Source organism: Penaeus monodon, chromosome 30, assembly GCF_015228065.2.
Source record: "Penaeus monodon isolate SGIC_2016 chromosome 30, NSTDA_Pmon_1, whole genome shotgun sequence".
NCBI classification, from domain to species: domain Eukaryota; kingdom Metazoa; phylum Arthropoda; class Malacostraca; order Decapoda; family Penaeidae; genus Penaeus; species Penaeus monodon.
Genome location: NC_051415.1, coordinates 20,258,334 through 20,258,706, shown reverse-complemented (window position 1 = coordinate 20,258,706; position 373 = coordinate 20,258,334). Strand labels below are relative to the sequence as shown.

The following is a 373-nucleotide window of genomic DNA, read 5'->3' as shown; positions in this document are numbered from 1 at the left end:
ATAAGGAAAATAATAAAACTTACCTCCTCTATCTTCCCCCCCCCTCACCTCTAAAAGAAGAAACTTTTTTCCCCACTAATCTTTAAATATTAATATCCCTTCCAGCACAGAGGCTAAATAATGTCTACCATATATTAACTACAAGTTTTTTTTTATACAACTTGTTTTTAGATTTTTCTTTTCCTTTAGATATGCAAGCGTTAATACCTATTCTCTCAATGCATAAACAACGTCATAATAGACTGCAATTGCAATGGTAAGATGCCTAATTTTGCAAGAACGCTCCTTCGAGTATTACAATTCTGACATAAAAGTTTGGTAAATATATCTTATCGGTAATTACGAGTTAAATCTAAAGATTAATATTCTGGTC

General features: G+C 31.4%; 1 protein-coding gene across 2 annotated transcripts in view; it reads right to left on the bottom strand.

Moving 5' to 3' along the window:
• The window catches only part of LOC119592621 (probable G-protein coupled receptor Mth-like 3), a 47,879-nt gene that overhangs the window by 7,564 nt on the left and 39,942 nt on the right, over window positions 1-373 (bottom strand). The gene's annotated exons all lie outside the window — the stretch shown is intronic.